Genomic DNA, 27,538 nt, shown 5'->3' with positions numbered 1-27,538 from the left:
ATACAATAAAATTATTTTCTTAGCAATACTAATCCTGATGATAGCAAAGGAAAATCTGTGTTAATGACTATAATGACTATATCAAAAGAGAAAACACTGTTTAATGACTACATTAAAAGAATGTCTATTACAAAGCATACTATTAACTAGGAAGTGAGAAAACAAGGAGAACTGTATCAGAAACAGAACTCTACTTTTTTTTTTTTTTTTTAAGATTTTATTTATTTAGTTGACAGAGATTCAAGTAGGTGGACAGGCAGGAAGAGAGAGAGGGGGAAGCAGGCTCCCTATGGAGCAGAGAGCCTGATGCGGGGCTCGATCCCAGGACCCTGAGATCATGACCTGAGCCGAAGGCAGAGGCTTTAAACCACTGAGCCAGCCGGGCCCCCCAGAACAATACCTTTACCAAAACTGCAAAAAAAACAAGCATGGCTGGTGAATTAGTATTCTTCAAGTACTAAAACTTAAGAGAGTACACCAAGGAAATCTCTGACACTAGAGATAGTACAGCTTCACATCCTAAAATTTCCTTTATGCCCCTTTTCCTCTGCTTACAAGATCGGCGGGTTTTGTCTCTACAGGCAGGATCCAACCACAGACAGTAAAATGGCCACCTTCTATTTTATTTTAGAACCGTGGCTGTCTCCCTCCTAGTTTTACTCGCTGGGAGAGAGAAAGATAAAGCAACATGTCTAAGATTATAGCCTCAGGCACTGAAAGAAATGGTGGCGTGGGCCTTTAAGTAATAAATACTGAACAAATAAATGTAGAAATTAAGACAAAAACATTATAAAACCTAGGTGGCAGAAAATATTGGTATAGGAGTCACAAGAACAAGAATACAGATCTGTTAAGGACATCCTTGTCGTTTACAGGAAGGAAAAGAACATGCAGTATAATTTGAAACCTGGGTTTCACCGTGTATTTATGGGACACTGACCTCCACTGAAAAGACCACAAAGCAATTCCGCAAAGTGACATCCCTGAAGGGGTTTTGCAGGGACTCTGGGAAACAACTTCCACCTTCCAAAGTTCAAGCAAGTAAGTTTCACATAGTTTAACAAACAGGGTTCTTATTTAGGAACTGGTGAATACGCTACAAAATAAAAAAAATTTCAAAACAAAGATGCGTAAAGACTTCCGTCCTTCCCCATCGCCTACCACGACAAAGATGTGGGTTATTGTTGCATCGCTCTCATTCAGCTAAACAAATTCACCACTGAGTAAAGCCAAGAAGTGGTAGCTGGGGATTTCGAAAAAGAATCGAATGCTTCTCAGAGAAAGGAGCCCAGTCATGAGTCCACAAATTCCTCAGGTCCAACAGAGAGGTTAGACAAAGTCCTGCATGCAGTAACATTTATTCCCAAGACTGGGCATAAAATACGGTTGAGCAGTTCCATTGATTTGTTATTTTCCTTCCTTTCTTGAAACCCCATCTTTATGAAAATCCATTTTAAAAAATGAACCAAAGTTTGGATTCCCACCAGGAAACAAGTCAGGTACAGACAGACAGAGAAACAATGTGCCTCCTGAGCTACTGCTGATGTCGAGCCAGGATGAAGCAGGCAGGAACAGGGAATGGCAGAACACGGGGAAGTCCCCGGAGTGGTCTAGTGTTCTCAGTGGTGACCCTCTCAACACGAGCTTTCGAGAAATATCCACGACCCAGGGTCTCTGCACAACATGTCACGTTGACTCCCGGCCCCTGATACCAGAACAGGAAAAAAGGTATGAAGGATAGATAGAAGACAGTCAGCAGATGAGCCATCTAGACAGGGTGTTGAAGATGTTAGAAGTTCAAGTGTCTTTCTATAACAAAGAACGAATGTGACCCAAAGGAGTACTGGCCAAAATTTAGCAGCATTTGTCCAATCCTGCATGGCCCCTCTTTCCAAGGCACCTGCCAGCGGCTCCCACGACTACATTAACGTCTCCCTAGAGGCAGGATTTCAAAGTCTCCTCGGAATGATTTCTCCATCGATAGAAATCCTGTGTTCCACTTCTCCACCTGTTTACAGCCTGACCACAGCCTGAACCTGAGTGACCCGGACATGGTAGAAAGCAAAATACCCAGTAACATTTCCCTTATCAGGCATTCTGAAAAGACCAGAAGAATTAAAAATGTTTCTAATTAATTGCGGTTTATAACACCTTTGAGGTGCTGCCAAGGAAACAAAAAGCCTTCCAAATTACCAAAAATAAAAAACAAAATTAGGGGCACCTGGGTGGCTCAGTCTGTTAAACACCTGCCTTTGGCTTGGGTCATGATCCCGGGGTTCTGGGATTGAGGCTCTGAAGCAGGGAGCCTCCTTCTCCTTCTCCCTCTACCACTCTGATTACTTTCTCTCTCTCTGTCAAATAAATAAACACAGTCTTTAAAACTAAATAAATAAAATTAGACTACGTTTTCAGCAGGAAATATTTTACTGTCCTTCTGTCTTCTACTCTGACATTACATCCTACGACCTGACAGTTCCGTCCCAAGCCTACTTCCCAGCCTCACCATGCTCTCTGGCCCTCGGCCCTGCCTCGCCTCTTCCCTTAGCCCTCCTGGCTTCACCCCCATCTTAGAAGGTCTGGAGCCCACAGCTGATTCTGCTTGTGCTGCACTTACCATACCCCTCGCCCCTGCCCCCTCCCTGGACAAATCACGCCTGGGTGGAAATCCGAGGGGCTCAGTCCAAATACCCAGCCTTCAGTCCTGAGCAAATGGGAGACTAGCCATGTGCCCAGTGCCAAGAGAGATGGTGGCTGGCCACTCCTAGGTGGGGTGTCAGGACGGCCACAGCCCTGCCCCTCAAGGTGTGGCTCCTGCACTTGCAGCAGCAGCACCACCGGGAGCTTTATTAGAAAGGCTGAATCGGGCCCCACTCCAAACCATTAAATCAGAATTCCCTTTAGCAGGAGCTTCAGGCGATTCATATGCTCATTCAGGCTGGAGAAGCATGGTGCTGATCGATCACTCCTGGGCTATTCCCTCTCCCCAGCCCATAAATACCGGCTGTTGTTTCTGTAAGTTAGTTTTTAGTGCTTAGTGCTCTCAGAACTTTAAATACCTTAATGAGTTTAATCTTCAGGGTAGCCTCAGGCGCTGAGAATCACTGTGCTCCCCCATTTTTCTGAGGGAAGAATGAGGTGCAGGGAGGAGAAACGCCTGGCCCAGCCCATAGGGCGGGCAGAACCGGGGCCAGGACAGGAGAGCAGGAGTCTGACCCCAGCCTTCCAGGGCTAGGCTCCGCTGCTGCGGCTCAAATGGGAGCCCTATCCTGCCCAGCTCCAGTCATCTCCAACAGCTCCACCTGCTACCCTTGGGGCACCCAGTCCATCTGGCTTCCGCCCACCCCTCTGAGAGGATTCTAATCAGCTCCTTCACACCCTCCACCCACCTTCGCCTCTTTCCCTCTTGCCAGGCCCTGCTCCTCTACCTCCACCAGAAACACATTCAGTCTCTCCTAGACTTTCACCCCAAAGCGGGGCAGGCCCCGATTTTGTTTCTTCCGCAAGCAGTCACTCCATCCCTCTCCCCTCTCGCACTTAACATTCTTCTGACAGGATTTTTCTGAAGATCGTCTCTGCTCGCTGCCTTGGCTTGCTTGGCCCATCCGTACTCCTTAATCTCAGTACAAAAGATCACCTGTCCCGAGCAGGCCACCCAGACTGCCTCTCCCCCACAGGACTTCCTCACTTCACCCTTGTGTACTGGAACGCTCCCCTCTGTTGGCCTAATGCTAGCTTGTCGACACAACTGAATCCCATTCTTTTCCTTCATGCTCTCTCCAAACCTGCACAGCTTCTCCCTCCACTGTTCTCTGTCCTTCCATGTCCTGCTGTTCTTTGTTCCGTCTTGACAGTACACATGGCTGCCAGACACGGTCTCCTCAAGAGAGCACACGCTCTCCGTGGCCTCCTCCCTTTCATCTAAGCTGATGACCTTGGAAACGTCGTCTCCCAGTCTTGTTTCCGAAATGCTCTGTGGGATACGCATGTCCGATCAATTTCTAGCGAGCCGTCTCCAACCCGTTCATTAACGCTCGACCCCCAGCCTCACTGGGACACTTCTCTAGGGCTGTCACCCTTCACGAAGATCTCCACGCTGCAGCCGGCTCACAGCGGCTGAGGAGAGTCCACTGTTAAAATCTCACAACGTTTGCAAGGCGGTTGACCTCACACTGGTCGCGTAAAATTGGCCCCAGTAGGAGTATTTATACACTGGAAATTGGAAAGTTGTACAAGTTAGGCTTTGCACTCCTCCCTCACTGCCAAACTCCCTCAGCGTTTACCAGCACACCACGGGTGGGGAGACTCACCCTACGGGAATGTTATAAATTCTGACCAAGACATTTCACTTGAGCTTTGTAGTTATTCCTGGGAATAGCTAGTTTACAATGGCAACTATTGTACAAGCCTCTCAAATATCACCTTTAAAAATAACATACCTTTAAAATACGTGCAAACTGATTTTTACCAATCAAACATATATCAGTCCAGGTACAATTGAGGGAGGCAATTATCTTCATGTTATTTAAACCGACACGTACGGTTTGGGATAACATTTATTATGAAAAGCATCAGAGGAAACATGGTGTTCTATTCCTCTTTAATGCAAATGGAAGTGAGAAGAGTGACCCCTGAAAAACTGTGGTAGATGATGCAAAAATTGGATCTGTGATGACTGGTGCCAAGTCTGCAAGTCAAGAGACTAAATAATATCGCTTAATACAAAGTCAGAAAGGAAAACAACCGATGTATTCTCAAATAAAATTGTTTTTTATAATGTGTTATTTAACATAGTTGCATATAAGTTTTATCAGTAGGTATTTTACTTCTTCTAAGTCCCTAAATGTTCAATGTGTTCCAACTCAGCAGAACACTCCCCCCCCCCAATCTTTAGATTTGGAAAATAAAGATTCCCTTATTTCCAATTTACCTTTATAATTAGGGATGTACGATAAATTCTACAGACAAGATCAAGAATTTTACACCTGATAGGTATTCTGTAAAATGAAATATACATCTCCTCCAGTTAAGACATGGAATTAAGTTCTCAAACTTCTTGTAAATACTAATATGACAGTAGATCAATAATAAACATAAATGTCACTGAAAACTTATGCATTTTGTTTATAACAATTTGGAATCTTGATTATTTGATAGAATATGAGAAAAGTAAAGTGTGGAAGATAGAAAAGTACTAGTCTAGTTTACCTCTGTTTGCACATTCTCACCCAGAATACAGAAATACATAGATATATTACTTCTACTAAGCATCTCACTATAAAAATTGTCTACAGAAACTGTCTGCATGCAGCTTTCACTGGGCAGTGGTTTAATAAGGACCATACTTCTTTTAAGTTGTTTCAAATACAAAGTATTTTAAAATAAAATTCCACTTCAGGTTAAAATGAAACAGCGCTTCTGAAATACCATTCCCCCTCCGCCACCCCTTGTCATCTTGGCCAGGGGGCACAGTCGTCTAAAGTTCTTAATGTTCTTAACATGATGTCTGGCACATAACAAACACTCAAGATGTGACAGGTGCTGTTATCACTAATAGATTTCCTCTTTCTCACAACCCAAATCTATCAAACGTTATATCCTACAAATTCTACTTCCTCCACTGCTGTTGTGTGAGATCAGGTCCAACTTCGACACTGGTTTTTTTCGCTTCTCCTGTGAAAATAAACTGCTTATCAACCTCCTGGCCACTCATCTCTTGCCTATTTTATCCTTCATAGTGCCCTACTGACACATGAGCACTCTTGCTAAAAAAATGACAAGAGTTCACGATTGCCTGTAGAAAGAGTCCCAATTCCTTAATATCCAAGTCCCTCCACACCCTAGCTCCAAAAGACCTTTTCAAGACATTGTTCCCACCTACCCCTTAAGACATCCCGCAATCCAGTTATGTACAAACGCCCATCTTCTCAGATATGTATTATGTACTTGCCCTGACCTGATCTGCCCTTTGACATTCTCTACTTCTCTCCTTTCTTCTACGCAAGGAGCTTTGGCCAGTTCCCCCCAGTGGCATTTGTGCCTTCAACTTTATGCTGCCTTACTCTGTACTGCATTTAATGGATGACACACTGAACCAGCCTGAGCCTTTTTATAAAAAATATCACTCATGTATTCACTCAGCAAGGTTTTATTCAACAGCTATTCTGACGGCAAGTTCGAGACACAAGATAAGTTGAAAAAATAGCCCACACCACGGAGTATACTGTTCACCATCCAGAGAAGTGGAGAGACATATAAGCTAAGGACGTCACTAAAATGGGCATGCCCCAGCAAAGTCGGGAGGCTGCGGGACTGCAGAGGAGAGGACAGCCATCTGCTGAGGGGCTGCCCCGGAGGCTGGTCGGTGAAGGACAGTAACAACTCCCCAAACACAAAGCAGAGACGCTCTTCTACCTGGAGAGAAGGTTAAGAACTTACGGATTTCCGCCCACTCGGGTGATGGGGCTAGGTCACAAAGTACTGGGGTCTAGGGGCTGGGCGTAAGGAAACAGCTAAGATTAAAGCAGGAAAGGTTGTGTGAAGAGACAGTACGATAAGAATGGCACATACAAAGGCCTAGAGAAGCCAGAAGGGAAATGGGGAGCAGACCCCGTGACGACTGGGTGGTCTGGGAAGGGCTTGTCCCACCCGAAGGGAGTGCCAGGCATTAGCTGACTGTGGCCACAGAAAGGCAGCCCCCTTTCTGTGGCCAGATCCTCGGATTCTTCCACAGAAGTAGATAATTTGGATTTTTATGTGAAGGCTCTTGATTTTTTTATATGTTGGCAAGTATGTCAAGTAAAAACAACAAACCTCTGAGCAGCTAAAAACAATGTGTCTGTGGGATAAATGTGGCCTGTGTGTTTGCACCCTCTGTCATACAGCAAGTCAGAGTGCTTAGAATTCAGACGACGGAAAGACACAGAAGGCTTTCAAGTGGGCACGAGGAGGGAGAATGATCAAACTTGGATTCCTGAGAGCAGAGCAGGAGAGGAACCGGGGCTGGAGGGTGACAACGGCCAGGGAAAAAAAAACGTATTATTAATTGTTCCAGCTCCTACTGACAGGCAACAAATCCCCCTAAAAGAGAGTGACTTCAAGCCCAGTGGCCGCCGCCTGGCCTCCTTGACCAAGCCCAGACACAAGTGCTTCGGCGCCACTCTGACAGCCACGGCGTGAGGACCCGGAGTCCCAACGAGCCCCTCCCCTGTTTCTGGCGCCCAAAAATGAATGGTCTGCTGTTTGAGGAAGGCTGTCCGTAAGGCCTTAAAAAAAAAAAAGTGAGGACAGTGTTACTGGAAGCTGGAAGACAAGAGGATCCTGCTCACCAGTGACAGGGTTTGGTCATGCTGCTGTCTGCGGGAACGTGGGGAATGGAATTGTCCTTAATGAACTCAGCGACCCAGCTAAGGAGACGTTCAGGCAGCCTCCTTAAAGTGACACCTGGCTTCTGCTCACAGCCTGGGATAAATTGTGAGCAGAGAGAGAGAAGCCAACGAACACACTGTTACATATAAAACCGTTCCTCATTCCCAGCCTCTCCTGTTGTCAAGCAATTCTCAAATTAAGAAATGGCTTCCCAGCAAGGATCAAATCTAGGGCATGACTGTGTGGCAGTCTCTTGAGATTTCAGAAAGATCTAAGGCAGAGCCTCCTAGACACTTACAAACAGACTTAAGGCCTTCTAATCATCTTCTGAAAGCATACTGTATGGAAACTCTGCATTAAGTGACAAGGCTTCTGAGAAACTGACAGGGGTCGTCCCTCAGCAGTTGCGGATGAAGCCCAAGACAGACAACGTGTCCTGGGGTCTTCTTGGCTCCTGCTGTGAACGTAACAAGATTCACAGAAAACCCACAAAATTTTGGGGATAATTGTACTATGGAATTATTGCCAAGTTAGACTAAAAAGAGAGTACACAATGAAAAGGGTCTTCGGATCCCGAAAATTTATGGGCAGGAAGCAGTCTGAGAAGGACTCAGCTGCAAATGCTGGCTCTTCTTATGGAAAAAAAAAGGTTGACTTTAGCAGAACCAAGAGCCCAGAGAGTGGAACCAAGAGCCCCAAAGAACAGCAGAACAGGAAATGGTAATGGACCTGGCCAAGAAATTCCAGTATCACTATGGGACCTCTATGTCTCTCATGCTTCCTCTTTGGGGCAGGCCTTTAAAATTCCCATTCTCCTGTTTTGTTTTGGGTGTGTGATGAGCAGATAACTGAGAACAGTACTCAAGCCCTATACCCAAGGAAACTGGTCCTGAGGAGCCTCCTTTGTTTACCCAGACCCAATTTAGACGGCCAGGTCCTTGACTTTGAGCCTGAGCCTGAGGCCATAATGGGAAGAGACTGACAGAGGATCTTGGAAGTCCAAGAGTGTATTTTGCATGTGGGAGAGATGTGCATTACTGCCTCCAGGGGGCAGACCACAGCACAGTGCTTTCTCCCAAAGATGCCCATAACAATACCTCCCGTCCCACGTGTGTTCTTCCAGAATCTTCTCATTCTGCTATCAAGAGATGGGAGTCCAGTGCTCTCTAATTAAATCTGAGTGGGTTTGTTCCTCCTCTGTAGCCAGCAGAACTAAGAGATGTGACTTCCAGGGCCAAGTCAGGAAAAGTGAGGTAACCTCCCTCTTGCTCACTGGGGTACTTGCTGTTGATGCCTTTGGCCATTGTGTAAGCAGCCCGAGTGCCATAGGCCTCCATGCTGTCAGGACGCCCAGCCCAGACCCGTGAAGGGAACACCTGGCTACCTGATTGCAGCTATCGGAGACCAGAACCCAGCCTGCTAAGGCTCTCCCGAAGCCCTGGCCCACAGAAACTTGATAAAATGGCTGTTGTTTTAGGGTGATGTGTTACACAGCAGTAGATTATCAGAATAAGGATGGTAATAAGGTGATTTGTTCAATTTTCATTTTTGTAGACTTTATCATTTTTGAAAATTAGCAGGACATATTTGAAACCCCTTACCAAGACAGATAACAGGCTCTGCTGCACTTTGCTTCTTGATCCGTGTTTTCTGACTCTGGACATTCTGAGTTTCTGCACACCCAGATTTAAATTTATACTTAAAAATTTTTTCCATCAGACCATGTTATTACTCGTTAAAACACCAAAAAGAAAAAAGTCCTTTTCCGTTAATCTTAGATAAGTGGCTTCAGCTAAATCTTGGACCTTTTTGCCAGTAACTCACATTAACATTTTTTTTTTTGACCTCTTGGAATTCAATGCTTATCTAGTTCTGCTAAAATTTGGTATTCCCTTTTTCTAGAACATAAAAGGACAGAATAAAGGAATGAGGATATTAAAATGTTCTGTAGGCAATTAGAAGAAGTTCTAGAGAAACAAAGACTTTAATAATTCAATAATAACAAATTCAAAACACTGGGCTAGTTCAGGTAAGGACACTCTTGTAGCAACTTTCTTACAATGCTTTAACATTTTCTAATGTGAAAGGAATCAAATTTGATAAATGTTGCTCTTCAGATAATGATAATGGAATTTAGTAACTTTGGACATCCAACATGAAAGGGCAATGTCTTGAAAGAGAATGTTCTGGAAGCTGGGAGGGAGCTATTCTGAGGAAGCAGCACAAAACACAGAGAAGCAATTAGATTTCTTATTCTGCTTTCATCCTATCAAACCTCCAATATGGCATTTCCCCAAGTGAGGGTGACAAAGAACAATGACAACAGCTAGGAGCCAGGAAAGTAGCATCCAATTTTGCAGCCATTGTCTTTGAGAATTAAAGCTCCTGCTAGAATGGGTGCCAAGCTGATCTGTAACTTTAGCTAATAAAGAAAACAATGGGAACATTCTGTCCTGGTAAGACAAATAACACAGATGAGAAAATACACTTCATGTAAAACCACAGGGGGGTAAAAAGGAGAAAATAAATGTCTGGCACTGGAGGAGAGGCGAGGCTGCCCTGGAGATGGCAAGAGGTCACAAAACTAACTTCGTTGCAGGACCGGTGGGAAGGAGAAAGGAGCCCTTGTAACTCCAAGCAGTCCACGCTGAACTGACTACTAGGAGCAGAAGAATTCAAACAAGCAACAGAGAATCCCTGGCACAGCCGGCTGTAAGTGTCTGCTTGGCTAGACTACAGTCCACAGCTACTCAATCAAATGCTAACCTGGGCACTGCTGTGAAGGCATTTAGCACATATGATTAAAATCCATAATTGACTTTAAACAAGGGAAATTCTCTTTAATAATCGAGGTGGGCTGGATGTAATACAGAAAAAGACCTTTACAGCTGAGCTGAGGCGTCTCTGAGGAAGAAATTCCACCTGTCCAGAACAGCTTCTGCCAAGCCAGAGACCCGGGGGTTGCCCTTCCCGATGGCCTGCCCCACGGACATCTGGCGTGCCTCACCTGCCCCCAATCAGAAAAAGCAAGGTCCTCAAACAAAATCTTTTTATTTGTCTCCTACTGGTTCTGTTTTTCTGATTGAAACCTAACTCCCACACCCACTAAATGCAGCAGCCTACTGGTACTGAGAAACAAAAGACTAGTTAGCTGCAGGACTGCCAAACCAGTAACAGCATCCAGTGGTTTTTGGTAAGGGGATATGTCAACGTCTCCAGATGAAATAGAAGGAGTTAAACAAAAAGGACAGTAAAATTGGGAATTACTAGGATGATACAAGCTACCAATAACTTAATACAGACTGGATTCGTACCTTGTAAAAAAAAAACACCTAACATAAAGATTAGGGTATAGTTACTGGTTAAACAACCTTCGTGTTAACCCAGAGTAACAGAATCAACACCACCATCTTGGAAATGTCCTGGCAATGACTACATCTGCACAGGGCATAACCACCCACGGAAGATACCCCAAATGGATGGAGTTTTATAGACTCAGTAACTCTTACCCAGAATGTGATACAGAGAATGTCACATTATAAGTTCACTAAGATATCTGGTTTTTAAAATATGCACATTCATACAAACATTTTAGAAGAGCTCAGATGTCAGTATCAAAGAGTTCCTTCATAAAAATTATTACTAACTGCCTTAAAGATATGTTTAGCTATTACTCAGCTTATAATTCCCAGTTAAATGACAGCAACAGGTTGTGTGAAAAACCAGGTCTCTACACGGAAGATCTGCAGTATGCCCTCCATCACTGAAAACCAAGTCTCATCACCTTGAGATACATAATAAGGCTCTTCCGTATGAAAATGAAAGCATGACAAACAGCCGCCATCCTTGTTGGCCAGCAGTGGAGCCTTAGAGTTTCAGTTTCATCATGGCATGAAACTCAAACAGAACCATGTTTATTCTTCTTGGTTGTAAAATCAATACAACATCCATTTTATGGAATAGTATGCAGCTAATAATAAGTATCAAATAGATCATCAAAATATACGAAGTGGAAAAAGCTAGAAGGGAACCAAAACTGTTCATCATAAAATTAAGGAAGGTACAGGGGTGCCTTCAGTAGGTGAAGTGTCCAACTCTTGGTTTCGGCTCAGGTCACGATCTCAGAGTCATGAAATCGAGCCCCACACTGCACCCGTGCTCAGTAGGGAGTCTGCTTCTCCCTCTCTCCCTCTGCTCATGCTTTTTCTCTCTCATTCTCTCTAAAGTAAATAAATAAATAAAATCTTTTTCAAAAAAGATTTAGAAAAAAAAAAGTAAGGTAGGTACACATACACATTTTCAGGTACATTGTATACACATAAAGCATTTCTGAAAGAATTTATAGGGCTTAGCGACAGCTTCTAGGTTGAGAGGGTGAACTTCTTTCTCACTAAGTTGTTCACTGTAAGGAACCCCAAACCCCTCTCCCCCTCTCCGGTTCTGAACTAATTTAGAAATAAGACCAGAAAGTACACAGAGGTCAAAACACTGTCCTTATTCCTTATAAAGGGGATACTGAGAATGTGGCTTCAACTTTGAGCCAGTCCCTTTCCTTGCCACACTGACTCTGCATTCAGACAAGATTTACCTTACCCAGTCCTCAGCAAGGATGACCGGCACGCTTCCTCACACAGCAGGGCCGCAGTGACCTGACTAAGCACCTCCCTCTGTGAGCAGACCCGTGCCAGGAGAAAGGGAGGGGCAGGGGTGGGCCACACAACAGATTTCTCCGTCCAAACTCACCAATCAGGTAAGTCACTGGGCAGAGAGACGCCAAGAACACTTTGCTAAAGGAATATCAGCAGTGAGGAAGACACAGTCCCTCCCTCCTTGTCACCCGGTATGCCCTTTTACACCATTCGAATTTTTTTCCTTATTATGTGAGATGCTGTCATTCAAAAAACAAGTTTTTAGAAATGAAAGTTGTGTAAAGAACTTCAAACAACATTGAAGTATATAATACAGAAAGTAAAAGGAACTACTTTCTACTTTTAAGCAATGTTCAAAGATAGCGACTTTTCCAGGATGGGAGGGAACGATAAAAAGACAAGCTCTTAACAGATTTTTTAAAAAAGGAGAAGGAGAAAAAAAACCTTCTGAAACTTTGACATGACATGTCAGAAGAACATCAACTTACATTCCCCTGCATTTATTACAATAAAAACGTAAGATTTCCAACATTTTTAATATTTGATTTCTATGTAACAAATTCTGGAATGAAGAGTCGCCATTACAAGAAACTATTGGTTTGGTTAGTGAACCAATTATCACATTTTTTTAACACGTAGGATATGTAATGATAGGAGCTTGTGCTTATTAATGCCCTGTCTTTGCATTTGTCTCTACCAGGTAAGTGAGTTTCTGTTCTTCCATAATATGTCTACAGAATAATGGATCCCATTGTTTCTTTTTTCTTCTGGTCTTTGCTACAAAATTCCAAAGATACTAAGAAAGTGTTCCAGCGCATAAGGAAATTTGGAGCTGGGAAAGCATGTGCCCTGGGGGGTAACATGCAGTTAAGTCTGTTGTGAGACTTTCTATTTCTAGTTAGAGTACCTTGTACATAGTAGGTAGCAAAAATATATATGCTGAATGGATAAATAACATTTCTCTTCTGAAAAGAAGAGCTTTGCCAAAGCAAACCTTGTAACCGGGAGAGAACTTGTGCCCATCCTTCTCCAACCATTCCCCGTGGAGAGAGAGGGCAGGGGTTGGAGACCTAGCATCATAGCGATGCAGAAGGGATATGAGGGGAAAGGCAAGTCAAGAACCTATGACCTCCTGAAGCCCTTTTCACACCTCCCGTCTAGGTAATCCCCAGATCCAGAACATAACTGGAGTTTGCAGCTTTGAACAAAAAACGTTGCTCTGTGAATCAGCACCCAGTGCAGACTACTAGTGCATCACAGACATTTAAGCAATGTTAGTTGGATCCCATAAATAATCCTAGGCTGGAACATAAAGACACAGGGAAGTTCTGAGCCAAGACACTTCAACCAGCTATTCCAACATTTTCTTCATGTCCTCAGACAACTTCTACCCTTTGCCATCACGGCTCCTGTCGCTGCGGTGACGTGGTTAACAGCGCACAGGGAGGTGAACGGGCCTACTTTATGCTACCCCCTTAAGCAAAGCAACAGCTGGTGTCAAGAAAACTCTGGGCCATCCTCTAAGCATCTGAAAATCTTGAGAGGGAAGGCATAGTACCAAATGCTAAATAACACCAAAGCTGATGATCAAAATGGACGGGCCCATCTGCCTCTGAGACGACCCGTTACTATCCTACCAGGCTGGGAGGAATTCAAAGAAGCAAACAAGACCATGCTGGTTCGCGGAAAGCACGTTTCCTTTGTAGCCAACTCATTTTGTAATCCCACTGTCTGCAAAGGGCAGAGACTTCAGATGGAGTTTAGCTGGGAAAACACACACACAAAACTTACGCTTGGGTTTGAAGGAGTAAAGTGTCTGGTTCCAGCACAAGTTTGAACTGATAAGAAGAGTCAATGACTGCATTATAAGGTCTCAACGCAGAAACATGCTTCATATTTAAATTTCTCTCACCCGTTCCATCTCTTTTTATTTTTTCTTTATTTTTTAAAAGGTTTTACTTATATTTATTTGAGATAAATTCAATTCAATTCAAATTCCATTCAATACTGAAAAGGGCCATAGATTCTATTTTCGTTAGTTCATTTAGTGCTAAAAAGGGATTGCCAGAGCAGTGAAAGGGAGGAGAAGGAGAAGCAGACCCCCTGCTGAGCAAGAAGCCCAACACGGGGTTTCATCCCAGGACTCTGAGATAGTGACCTGAGCCAAAAGCAGACGCTTAACCAACTAAGCCACCCAGGAAGCCCCCCATCTCTTTTTATAGATCACTCTACCCAAGCTGTCATCCCAAGTCTCACCTATTTAAAAGTTTCAACAATGTGTGGGCACAAGGACTCCCCTGCATGGTCATTTCCATGGGAGGCTCAAGCCCCTGAGGAGAATGAGACAGGACCTGCCCAGACCACTGCCCACATCCCGGGTGCCACAGCGTTACCGCCACAGAGACGCGATCTAGCTGTGGTGCTGTATTCCTGGATTTGTGGGCCTGAAAGGCAAGAAGATTATCATCCTACATGCAGAAAGAGTGGCATGCGTGCCACAGAAGGATCAGAAACAGGTGAGAAACAGACCTTCGACCCCCTGCTGTTCTAGGCTACTACATTTTACTGTATTTCCATTTGCTAAGCTTCACTTTAATGGAACTCTTCATCCATGTACGTAAGGTGAGAATGCTAAAATGAACCTTATTTACCCACCTTCGACGATTATCAGCGTTCTGCCTTGTGATCTTACCTTCATACCCCAGTCTTCTTGCTTCAGTGTTTTTCAGGCAACTCTGAGCCACCCTGTCATTTTACCTGTCACTGCTGCGGGTCACTATCTCATATGTAAGGGCATTTTAAAGTATGATCACGGTATCATTTCCACAAACAAAACCATCAATAATTCCTTAGTAGAATTCAGTATCAGCCTACGTTGAATCTTGTCCCACTGTCACGCCATAAACAAAACAAAACAAAACAAAACAAAAACAAAACAAAAAAACAAAGCAACCAAAAAAACCAGCCTTTTGCAGCTTGTTTGTCCAAAAGAGGATCTACAGGAGATCTGCAAAGAGCCCACACTCTTCAGTCTTCGGTCTTGGACAGTTCTTATTAGGGTCTGGTGAAGCTGGCCACCCTACCCACTGCTGCAAGTTCTGCTCTAGATGTTGCTTTTTCAATGAAAAAGACAGCCTAAGAGCTCCATTATTTTCCCATTCCTCACAGGAAACAACATCTTCACAGGGATAACACTCATGTCCTTTACATCACTGGGAAAATTAATTCTCAGTAATAAATAAAAGCTATGATGGGCCCCAGTATAAAAATGCTCCAGACAGGAGTCTTATTTCTGGGGAAATGTCTCAACTGTGCTTCCATTCAATACTGAAAAGGGCCATAAATTCTATTTTCGTTAGTTCATTTAGTACTAAAAAGAGATTGCCAGAGCAGTGAAATAAGTAACATAGATTTTCCTGTAAAAGATTCTGAAAAATTATATATTCTAATCATGTAGTTTCCAAACAAGTATCAACCACTGATTTTAAAAAGAAACCAAGAAATAAACCAGTTGTATATTCTCATGGTGTTTTTTTGGTTTTTTGGTTGTTTTTTTTTTTTTTAATTCAAAGCTTCTGAGTCCTTGGTAAGGGCTGGGGGAAAGCAAGTGTAGATACATAAATGAGTTTCACATGGAATTCAAGTCTCCCTGCAGAATCTGATCCTCCTCTTCTGAGGTACTAATCCTCTCATCACATCTTTTAATCAGTAGAAAACTCAGTATATTGGAGTACCATCATAGCCCCCCATTTTCTGCCTCATCCCAAAAAGAACACAATGGCTCACCTGTAGATAGAACTAAATGGCAAAAGGCACCCAGAAAATTTGGAAAATGAAACATAAGTTTTTGAGTCAAGAGGCTATGTATGTGTAGCCTACATGCTCCTAGATCTTGAGCACACACTGGTCTCAGTTATCATTCTTGTGCTGAGGACGTCCATGTTTCTCCCTCAGGGCTACACCCTCTTGTGATTTGCAGACAAGTACAATGGTCTACTCTACATCTCCATTTGAGGAAAGGGGTCCACAAGTGCTTCAAAATCAACACATTCAGAACATTCATTATCTGCCCCAGTGAATGTTTCTTCCTACCTTCCAAATAGTCTCTACCTCAGAAAACAGGTCAACCTCAGCTTTTCCCAAAATCTTCCTATCCCTCACTAACCCCTCAACCTCCCATCCCCAAGGAAACCTTTCAAACACTGAGTCATGTCAACTCTGCTTCCTAAATATCTCTTCTACTTGTCCTCTGGTTGCTACCTAAAATCCCTACCCGTCCTCACCTGGAGTGAACACCAGCCTACCCACCTGGCTGCTGCTTCTGGTCTTGTCCCTCTAAACCATACTTTTGCCAAGGGGACCATTCTAAAAGCAAACTAGATCAATGCTCATCTCTCCTTAAATTCTTATCACAGTTCCCCAGAGCTTTCAGGGGAAAAAAGAAAAGTAAAAAAAAATTTAAAAAGCTAAACTCCTCTCATCAGGCCACATAAGACATTTTTTGTTCTGGGTCCTCCTTACCCCTTTGGTCTCACCTCTGAATATCTTCCCTCTACTTCAGTCATACAGACAATTGTTCTTCCAATGCATTCCCAAGTATTTGCCCATGCTGGTCCCCCACTGGGGATAAGCACCCTTGCTTTCCGGAGAAGGAAGAAGATTGCCACATACCCCATGCAGGATACGTATAACCCCATGTCCTCAATGAATGAAGCCGTTGTCCACCTCACCCTCTGCCCTCTTCTACCTGCTCCAGTGCTCTGTCTACCGTTTTATCACAGTATTTATTCTGCTTGATCATTGTCTCTTGACCAAGTCCTCTCCTTGTCTATGAGGCCTCCAACCCCAAGTCATCCAGACTTTAATCCATCCTGTCAACTTTCATTCATCTCCTGGATTACTCACAGAAAAAGATGGAGTCTTCTCTCTGTAGCTCTACCACAGTCCCGGAACTTGATACATGGAAAGTATGGGTCCACCAATGAGTAACTATCTTGGTGAATCGCTGCCCCCTAGAATCTCCTGTGACCCACCTACCTTACTCCTCGTTTTCTTCCACACTAAGCTTCTGAATATACACAAGTCTCTACTGGCCTTGAAAATCTTCTCACATGCTGAGCTATGAAAGTCTCTTCCTGTCCTTTACCATCAAACTTTGAAAAATCACCCATTTGTACTTCCTCATCATCTCTTTACTCATTAAATCTGACTGTCCAGCATCTCCTCTTACTATTAAAACTGAGCTAAATCCAATATCCTTTTATAAGACCTCATTGTCCTTACTCTCTTTGAAATTCAGAACTGCTGACCACCTCCACCGTCTTGTTTCCTGGGACAGCACTTTCTCTTTCTCATCTAACAGCTCTTTCCATCCTCTGCCTGGCCCATCACTATTCCCCCGGGACCTCTCTATCCTCTCTGTAATGTCCTCCTTGGCAATCGCATCCAGTCACATGATGTCCACAATCACCCCCATGGAGAAAACTGCTAAATAGAGCTCTCTTCAGTCAGTCTCTCCCAAGATACACACTTACACAGATCCTTTGGTGAATAGGACACATTCAAATGGTGGTCCCAGTGGAACTTCAAACTCAAATAGATGCCAACAGTCTTGGCATCTATCTTCCACCATGACAGGGCCCCCACAACCATCCTCCTGTCTTTACAGCCTTAAAACATTTCTGCTGCCCCCCTTCTGTGCCTTTCCCTTCCGCACCCAGTCACTTACCAGGTTCTTTCAAGTCGGGCCTTCAACGGTACTTATCGTGTTTTTTCCTCCCCACACTGCTGCTACTGTTCTAGTTCATACTCTCATGACCCCATGCCTAGATGTCTTTAACAGCTCTGCCACCCCATATCTCCTCCTTTGGACTGCCCCCTACTCTCCACCACTTCCGACTCAACTTTTCTAGTGGCTTCCCTGCTTACACAGTGCCTACCATTGGCTCCCCATAGCTTACAGCACCATGTCCCAGTGATCTAAGCCTCTTCACATCCTGGATTCAACCCAGCTTTATGCAGGTTTTCTAGTTCTCTTCATGCAGGCTTTACTCTAGCCCAGAAAGATGCCGGACCATAAACCTTACCTAGGTCATTTGTTAAATTTCCAGGCCCTGCTCAAAACCCATAGAGGCAAAACTTCTAATGGCTCTCTGGGAAAAGCTCAACGCCAAAAAGAAAGGAGCTTTCAGGAATAGGTGTTGGGGTGGGGGGCATGGGGCGAAGAGGGAGAAAACTAAAGAAACAGCTTAATATTAACTTATTTAATTACCCAAATCGTCTTCTACAGTACTGATCCCTACTTCTAAAACCAAATTGTGGTTGAAGAGAAAGAAAAGGGGGAAAAAGTTCAAATCCCCACTAGCATCATACACATTTCCTAAGTTTACCAGTCACTCAGAGTAGCTCTTTTCCATTAGTCACTTCCTCAAAATCACCTTTCTGTAAACATGAATTCCTACAAAGATGAAGGGTGTGTTTTCCTCGCCCCTGTCAAAAGACAATTCACTGATCATGTTCACAGTGAAACAAAATCAATTTAGAATCTGGGACTAAAGATCTTATGTCAATAAGTGTTACATTCTCAGGAAAAATAACTGAAGCAGAAACATTAATATTTACATGGCCATTGTATTTTAAACATTAATTATTAATATCTATTTTTAATAGATATTAAAATTTTTTAACATCAATTATTAATATCTATTTAATTGCTAAATATGGGGTTTTATAGTTCAGGGTCAGGTAGTTATCTACTTTTCACACCACCCCCAAAAAGATATTTTTACCTTTTTTTTTTTTTTAAAGATTTTATTCATTTATTTAACAGACAGAGATCACAAGCAGGCAGAGAGGCAGGCAGAGAGAGAGGAAGGGAAGCAGGCTCCCTGCTGAGCAGAGAGCCCGATGCGGGGCTCAAACCCAGGACCCCGGGATCACGACCTGAGCCAAAGGCAGAGGCTTTAACCCACTGAGCCACCCAGGCACCCCTACCTTTTTTAATCTAATGGTATTATAACACATCTTTGAAACTGTATTGGTTGAGATTTTTTGGAATACAAAATCGATTCACATTTATTACTGAAAATTTAGGAAATTAAGAAAAGAACAAGGATGTGGCGAGACTCTTTGGGTGACCCTACAACATGACAGTCACCAAAAAAAGGGCTTTTGTATAAGACAGAGGTGGCCCAAGTTCCAACCTGATCGTTCACTGGATGTTATTACCTTGGTCTCATCACCTGTCACCCTAATACCTACCCAGTTAGGTTATTCTAAGGACAAATGACATAATGTGAGTAGAAGTTTTAGTCCACTGCCCAAAAGCTAGTATGTGCTCAAAGATGTTGATTTGTACTGAATTCTACTCTAGAAAAACCATTAAGTGGGTATGTTCTCAATTTCAGTTCTCAGAGAATGAACTACTGTGGATCCCATCCAAATATGTGAAGTTTAAAACCTCCTGTAGACTTACCTATCTCCTTAAAGACTTACCTATCTCCCTATCTCCTATGTGGTCTAATGTAACTATTTTTGGATATCTGAGATCACCATCATGAACACGGATAATAAATGGGTGAAGATGGCATCGGGCCTTAATTTTTCTCTAAGGTCTCTATACAGGAAGAAAGATGTGGCACTCAGGTTACAATGTTATAATGAGATTTAAAGTATTAATGATATAATGTCTGAGATAAAGATAAACTTCCTCGTGAGACCTTTTCCATATTTATATTCTGAATTACACTCTTATAAATATATATGTCAAATCAGTGAGCACAGGAAAAAGATCTTGCGAGAGATAGAATTGTACCCAAAATACCACAGGACAGAGAGAAGAACAAGACTACTAACTATTCTAGAACCCTTTCTTACCACATGGTACTGTGTGTCCTTGTCCCGCTAAACTACAGCTCCCAACACCAGCCTGGGTCAGAGTTCACAAGGACCACCACGCAGACCTCTTCCACTGGCACTTGGAAACTCTTCAGGCAACATACTGCACTCAGACAGGACCGTTTTGAAAATGACAGTTCTAACCGCATCACTGCTGATGGCTTTTTAGCTACCCGAAACCCTTTCCAAGCCACATCTACCTGAAATAGAAGCTTCCCTCCTGAAAACGGGCACAATCTCCTTGCTCATGTACCCATTTCATCTCTTCAGTAAGTCTTACTACATTTTCAGATCGTTTTCACAAAGGAACCCTCCTCAGGTAAGTTCCACAGGACAGAGACTGACCAGCTTGTTCCTCACTGTATCCCAGAGCCTGGCACATTCCAATTGTTCAGCCAGGGTTAGCGGAATGAATGAATGCACCCAATCACTAAATACATGACTGTATACCAGTATGTTGCGTGATTTTTTAAGAACATCTGACTCAGGGTGCCCGCATGGCTCCGTTGGTTAAGCATCTTTCAGTTCAGGTCATGATATGGGTCCTGGGATGGAGCCCAGCATTAGGCTCTCTGCACAGCAGGGAGTCAGCTTCCCCCTCTCCTTCCTGCTCCTGCTCTCTCTCACTATCTGTCTCTCTCAAATAAATATTTTTTAAAAAGGAACAGCTGACTAAATCACATTCTATAATGGTACTAAAATTTAGCTTTTATTAAGTGCTGCCTTGCATGATTTTCATTTACAAACATGTCTCCAATACCAACAAGAGCTAGGCAAACAGGTATTACAGAGTCTGAAAAATGGAGTCTCGTGGAAGCCAAATGATTTTCCAGAGGCCTCAGAGCAAGCTAACACTAACCCTTTCTCAGAATACATGTACGGTAAATGAAACAATTGTGTAAAACAGTGCTAAGTGAGGCATCTGGGTGGCACGATTGGTTAAGCCTCTGACTCTTGGTTTTGGCTCAGGTCATGATCTCAAGGTCATGAGCATGGCTCTACACTCAGCATGGAGACCGCTGGAGATCCTCCCACTTCCTCTGGCACCCCCCATCACACACACTCTCTCTCTCTCTCAAAAATAATTAAATAAGTCTTAAAAAAAAAAATACAAAGTGATTACTAGATTTACTCTTTTTTATTCTTCTTTAGTCAAACACCCCAACCTAGAATGTGCCTAGTACACTGTAAGCACCCAATATTTGATTTTTTTAATCAAGCACACATATTTTATGTTAAATTTTAATATTTTATTTTAACCAAGCACATATTTTTTTATTTAGTTTTTTTGTCTTTTTTTTTTTTTTTTTGAGAGAGACAGAGAGAGAACATGCACATGAGCAGGGGGTAAGGGGAAGTTGGGGAGAGGCAGAGGGAGAGAGAGAGACCCTTAAGCAGCTCCAGGCCCAGCATGGAGCTCCATCTCACCACTCTGGGATCACAGCCTGAGTCGAAATCAAGAGTTGGGTATGCAACCAACTGAGCCATCCAGGCACCCCAAGTCCACACACTTTCATAACCAAAATAAATATTTGTTGCCACGGAAGGAGGGGGTGGAAAAGGACAATGTAAGTGTCCATTCTCACTCAAGATCTGCACTCTCATTTTATACTAGTATCTTTGATTTCATCTTATAGGAAAACTAGAAGTCCCTGTCAATCACCAGGTGATTTTGATACTACACCTCCTACACTTGACCATAATCTATCCTGGTCAGCTTACTGGGGCACCTAGGGAGTGGCTTTGCTGTCTCCCACCTGTTGAACACGAATGGCCTTGTACTCCCGCCCCAGACACTGTGAAGGACGCACCCTCAGACGTAGCTCCTTTGGTTGTGGACTCAGTTAAGTGTCAGGGATGCCCAATTCATCAGAAACTCTGTCCTGCCTCCCCTGCATCTCCATCTGACTCGATGTGTCCTACCTTTATCTCCTGCTCTCATTTTGGCTGTCAATGCTCACTGTTCCACACTCTAACCCACCCTTGGGGTTCTCTTCCTTCTTTTCGTCTCGTTCTCCTTCTTTTTGTCTCCTTTTCCTATTACTGTCTTTTATTGAAAAAGTGACAGCACAGACAGTGTTTTCCAACAGGATCACCAGATTTCCCATCGTATACCATGTATTTTTTTTTTTTACAATGTATCATTGATATTCATTCCCCTGACAGGTAGAGCCTATTTTGCCGCCCCTGAATCTGGGTAAGCCTATAACCACAGAAAAATTGATGGTACATGACTTCCAAAGCTAGGTCACAAAAGGCCAAAGGATTTCTGCCTGGTCTACATGGAAAGTTCACTCTTAGAAGCCAGTCACTATGCTGGAGAAAAGGAAGACCACATGGAGAGCCATGTGGAGATATTTAGCCCACTGAGGTCCTGGACAGCAGCCACCTTCAACTGCCTCCAGGCCCGTAAGTGGGCCAGCCTCAAAGAGCCACCGGTCACTTATGGCTGCAACTACACGATGGAACCCAAGCAAGATCTGCCTAACTAAGCCCAGTCATGCCCCAGAACCATAAGACACAACGATAAATTGACAGTTGCTGAGTTAAGCCACTAAGTTTTGGGGTGATTCATTATGCAGCAATTGATAACCAACTGATAATAATCAATAGTAAGCTAACACATCAGCATGTGCCTTAATATCTAATGGAGCGAACTTACCAATCCAAACCGAGGTGGGGCTGTTAACATGAAGAGTTCATCTTCATTAACTTTATATTGATGTTTATTATTTGGTGGCTACTTTTATGCTCCAAAGAGGGGTCCTTATCACGTTATTCCCCAAACACTTCTGAAGAAAGAGCTGTTCTGGAAAACTGAGTATTCCCGAAAACTAGTTTTCAGAAAGCTTCCATTTTACTTTCATTTGTCAAACCCCCAGCTTTTATCTTTTAAGACACTAAACTTTACACAAGGTAAATACACATACTGTTCAGGTTGTTGATAATGTAAGTTTTTTTTTTAATATCAATCTACACCAATCATATAATTCAAATTGTCCAAAACCATGTCAATTTCACTGACTTGAGAATACCAGGTTGACACTGACCTTCATAATTTCTTCACATCACATAGTGTGGCAATACCCAGTTGCAGCAGCCAAAGAAAGGCTTTGTTTTTAATACCATAACATAAACATACAAAAAAAATTACAATAAAAAAGCCAAATATCACGTCACACCAACACAACAAATTCTAGTCATACCAAATTTGTTTTGAGAAAATTTAAGAGACAGAAGTCCCCATTGCTTTTGATTGTCCAGCCTATTTCAGGTAGAAAAGTTTGGAAAGTGGAATGGCCAAAGACTGGCCACCCGGAGAAAAAGGGAAAAAAGCAAAGCACCTGAGTAATTCTTGGATGGGTTAATCAGTTCCTGAAAAGTCAATACTAGGCAGGACCATGAATCAATTTTTCCAACAGTTTATCACGGTTAATTGAAAACTTTGCTGACTATTTCAAGGTTTATATTGCATCCACATTTGGGAGACTTAAAAATCTTTACAGTGGAAAGGTTCAAGACCAAATGAAAGTCAACTGAAGTAAAAAAAAAAAAAAAAAATCAAGAACTACGTAAGAGGCACATGGGTGGCTTAGTCGGTTAAGTGTCTGACCCTTGATTTCAGTTTAGGTCATGATCTCAGGGTCCTGGGATCAAAAAGAAAAAGCCTACAATTTATCGAGTGTTTGCACATTATACTGCTTACTATACTCTACTAAGAACTTTGCCCAATGTTATCTTTTTTACACATATAACTCCACTGAAATACAATTAACGTACCATACAATTTACCTATTTAAAGTGTGCAAGTTAAGCATTTTTAGTACATTCAGAGAATGGTGCAACCATCACTGCAATCAATTTTAGAAGAAATTTTATGACCCCAAAAGAAACCCCATGCCCATTAGCAATTAGTCCACATTTCACCCTAGCCTCAGCCTATGGCAAATACTAACCAAACTTCTGTCTCAACAGATTTGCCTGTTCTGGATATTTCATAGAAGTAAGATCATGCAGCATCACGCCCTTTCTTCCATTCCTTAGCTGGCGATATTTGGATTGGTTCTAGTCTGGCTCTTATAAATAATGCTGCTGTAAACACTTGTGTTTACTCTGGTGCTCTCTCTTCGGCACACACCTAAGAGTGGAACTTCTGGGTCATACACTAACCTTCTGAGGAACCGCCAGGCTTCTCTACACACCAGCTGCACCAACTTACACTCCCGCTAGCAACGCGATGTTCCACTTCCTCCACACCCTCGCCGGTGCTGGTCTGTTTTTCTGCTGCTGGCAAACCTAGCAGGGGTGAAGTGGTAGCTCTCTGTAGTTTTGATTTGTGCTCTACTCCCCTGCATCGTCTTATCTAATCCTCAGGACAACCTTAGGAGGTAAGGACCAACCGGTGTCCCTATCTGGTACTCCAGAAACTAGACTGGAGATGTTAAGCACCTGACTCAAGGCCAAAGTCATACACAGACACTGCACCCCCTTGGACCCTAAGAATGTTGAACAGCAAGCCTCTCGAGGTCCTTGCAGGTGTGATTATCTGGGATCTGGGCTCAGACACACATACTGTTTTAAAAAACCTCTTCTCTAGGTGAATTTTCTTTGGCCTCAGTATCAGGAATATTTGGATTTCGGAGTAGGAGGTTTGTGTTCTAATCATAATAAGGATAAAGTTACAATCCCATCACACTGGCTCGGGGCCATATCTGAGGTCCACTTTCAAGCAAGGGCACAGGACTTACCATTGTGGTGGAAACATACAAAATTGCCCCCATATCCAAACACAGCAAATTCATGTTTCATGTGCATTATGTGAACTAACCTTACTCCTGGCTTCCTATTTCCTTCCCTCCATATTTTCCCCTACCCCGTTTTCCCCAACTATCAAATAAATTTTATCTAGCCCTTTGTTTCCATCTCTGTAAACCATCTCAAATCTTTCTCAAAATGAAGTGGAGCAGCAAAGAAATAAACACACCAAAATGTTTTCAAGTAGATTTTAAAATAGCCTACAGCTGCAGGTCCTTTCATTAGATTGTGTACTTTTCTAAGCAAACTATTCTCCAAGAAACAGATAACATTGCCTTTCTCTGTATCTTGGCAGGAATGAAAACGCTTTTATAATATTCTAAATTTGACAAGCTTTCCAAATAGTTTGGGGAACCGAAAGACAGGCAGTCACTGCCCAGCAGGATAAAAGGAAGAAAGCAGTGACTCATTTGTACATTCATAAATACACGCAAAGGTTATTTCTCCTAGAGAATCTGAGATTTTTTTCCCTTTTATTTATGTATAAAGTTTCTTGATACTTTTTGATGACTGAATGCTGCTACTGAAGGCTATCACTATCTAATAGAATTTGACAGAGGCCTAGGAAAACATACTCAACATGCCAGTAAACCTTCTTCTCTTTTTAAAGTGCTTGTGTAGATCCTACAGCAGGCACCCATGCTTTAACGCAGCTCATTCTTTTCTAAGATTCTACCCTACCTACGGAGATAATTGCACTAGTAGGGGCAGAAACACTGACTCAAAAAACTACCAACCACAAAAGTCAGTCTGTTCAGTACTAGTAAACCATGGTGTATGTATAGATACAACTACTATGTAGCCATTCAAAATCATATAGAACCACACCAGTTGCCATAGGAGAAAGGTCTCAATCTTCCACTGAGGAAAAGCAAGGTATCCAAAAGTTGAAACAGTGTGAGGCCATGTGTAAAACAATACCTGTCTATCTGTATACATGTATGTATATTGACAGCAAGAGAGTCAACACAAGCAGGGGGCGTGGAAGAAGGAGAAGCAGGCTCCCCGCTGAGCACAGAGCCTGTTATGGGACTGGATCCCAAGATCCTGAGAACAGGACCTGAGCTGAAGGCAGACACTTAAGCGACTGAGCCACCCAGGCGTCCCCACGTCCGTATATTCATAAAGAGGTAACTGGAAGGATGTTGTCTTTGGATTAGGGTATTTTGGGAAGTCTTTACCTATCTGGCACTTTCCTAAATCATTTTATTCCTCATAACAAGCATGTATTAATTTTATCAAATAAATCTATTTTCCTCAGAAGATTAAAAGAGAATCCCACAACTTGCAAAGCAATGTCCTAGACATTAAGAAGGAATACAAAATGAGAAAGAGAAAACTAAGAGCTCTCAAACAGCTGATAATCCTATGAGGAAGGCCAAACACTGGGAAAGAAATGATTGAGTTGCAAGTAGTATAAAATGGGAGTTTGGAAATGAGTTCGGCGCCTGCACACCATAAACATTCACGAAAGAAAAGCCACATGAGGGGCACCTGGGTGGGTCAGTGGGTTAAGCCGCTGCCTTTGGCTCAGGTCATGATCCCAGGGTCCTGGGATCGAGTCCCGCATCGGGCTCTCTGCTCAGCAGGGAGCCTGCTTCCCTCTCTCTCTCTCTGCCTGCCTCTCCATCTACTTGTGATTTCTCTCTGTCAAATAAATAAATAAAATCTTAAAAAAAAAAAAAAAAGAAACTGTTAAAAAAAAAAAAAAAAGCCACATGAACCATGAAGATGTGAGCCCGAAAGAGACCGGTTTCCTGTGCGTCTGGGTGGGACAGGTGAAGGTAAGGCATGCAAGGGAAGGAAGTCATGTTTCCAGAAATTCAGGAAACAAGCACAGTGGTGGAAATCTGTATCCTATTTTTTAGGGTCGCGAATTAGAGCTCCAGATTTCTTTGGCTGAAGCTCAGCACTCTGACCTAACAGGAGAAGGAGATGAGGGTTCGAAGAACCATGATATGTTACAGGACAACTTGGTCAAACTTCAGACACAGCCACCCTTCGAGACCGTATTTCTACCTGGGAGTATTTTTCCTACAGAAAAACTACAACACATGTAAAACAATACATATACAAGAATGATTAATGAAGCAGTGTTTGTGATTGCAAAAGTCTGGAGACACCCAGATGTCTAACAACAGTAAATTGATTAAAGACATTATGCCTTCCAATAGCAGATTAAGTAGCAATAAAAAAATGAGGAAGTCACATACAGATGTAGAAATGTACTCAGTGAAATAAGGTAAGGCAAGGAACTGTCTAATATGTTACCTTTTGGGGCCATTGTTGGTAAAAAAACTAAGACTGTATATTCACAAATTTGGCAGATAAATATGTCAGAAGCAATTTCAAAAAGGCAATCCTTGAAATGGTAGGCAGGCTGGATTTTCAGAAGTGCTTCTTCATTATAACCTCTAGTTACTGGACAGAAAATTTGTTATCTTGAGAAGGGAAGAGAACTTTGTTCGCCCTACTCATTCCAACAAATTTCACAGCTCCCCCAAGCTCTCCTCCAACCTAGTATACACTGGGAACAAAACAAGGCCTGTGTTCCATTACGGACAATGTAACTCAACGATTCAGCAAACTGCAAACCAGTTCTAGCCCTTACACAAGTACCTTGAAGTCATTTCATAAAACAATAAAGCTGGCAGATGAGGTCTCCAAAAGGTAGACTGCCCTCTTGATTCAGCAGGCATCCTTCAGAAAATCCCCACTATGGGATATTATCTAACTGGCATAAAATTAACGGGTCTTGGGCAAAGGGAGTCTGGGCTTGTAGGTCTATTTCAAATGCAAGCTTGGGCTGACAA

At 42.9% G+C, this 27,538-nt stretch overlaps 1 protein-coding gene across 5 annotated transcripts in view; it reads right to left on the bottom strand.

Moving 5' to 3' along the window:
- The window catches only part of STK39 (serine/threonine kinase 39), a 298,465-nt gene that overhangs the window by 128,607 nt on the left and 142,320 nt on the right, over nt 1–27,538 (bottom strand). Inside the window, exon 1 of one of the 5 annotated variants that reach the window (XM_082689253.1) lies at nt 11,959–12,056. The exons of 3 other annotated variants lie outside the window; for them this stretch is intronic. The gene's annotated coding sequence lies outside the window, so the exon portion shown is untranslated. Of the gene's footprint in view, nt 1–11,958; nt 12,057–27,538 lie in introns of those variants that run through there. One more of the 5 variants, XM_082689252.1, reaches the window with a different exon arrangement.

Source organism: Mustela nivalis (genome assembly GCF_964662115.1).
Source record: "Mustela nivalis genome assembly, chromosome: 11".
NCBI classification, from domain to species: domain Eukaryota; kingdom Metazoa; phylum Chordata; class Mammalia; order Carnivora; family Mustelidae; genus Mustela; species Mustela nivalis.
The sequence above is the reverse complement of the archived record's forward strand: the minus strand, read 5'-3'. Positions and strand labels throughout refer to the sequence as shown.